A 431-nucleotide genomic window follows, 5' to 3' on the forward strand; every position below is an offset into this window, starting at 1 on the left:
CAACAGAATGGATGGAAATAACACAACAAACAGAATGAAAACTCGGAAATGTAAAAAATTACAGCAAGGAAAACAACCCAACAAAATGATCTAAACTATGCTTGTATAACAATGATTCATACAAAACGTGCTAAACTTTTCATATAGCAGCAGGCAAAAAAAACTACGTCTAAGAGAAACCCCTGGTCACTGGGTATTTAATTTTGAGGGCGTAGGGACAGTCGTAAGACGCGAATGAATATAAATGAGAACAACTCAAATATATGGCCTACCGCTAATGAAGCAACAGAACAGCATACCATGTAACACCCCAAAGAAAAGGTTACATAACCCATGATAAATACATTTATATTCTAATTCGCTACCCCGCTCAAACGAATATAAAACATTTATCATGTAACAAGCAACCTCAATTGGGGTGTGTCAACACG

The sequence above is a fragment of the Porites lutea genome, chromosome 2, assembly GCF_958299795.1.
Source record: "Porites lutea chromosome 2, jaPorLute2.1, whole genome shotgun sequence".
In the NCBI taxonomy this organism is placed as follows: domain Eukaryota; kingdom Metazoa; phylum Cnidaria; class Anthozoa; order Scleractinia; family Poritidae; genus Porites; species Porites lutea.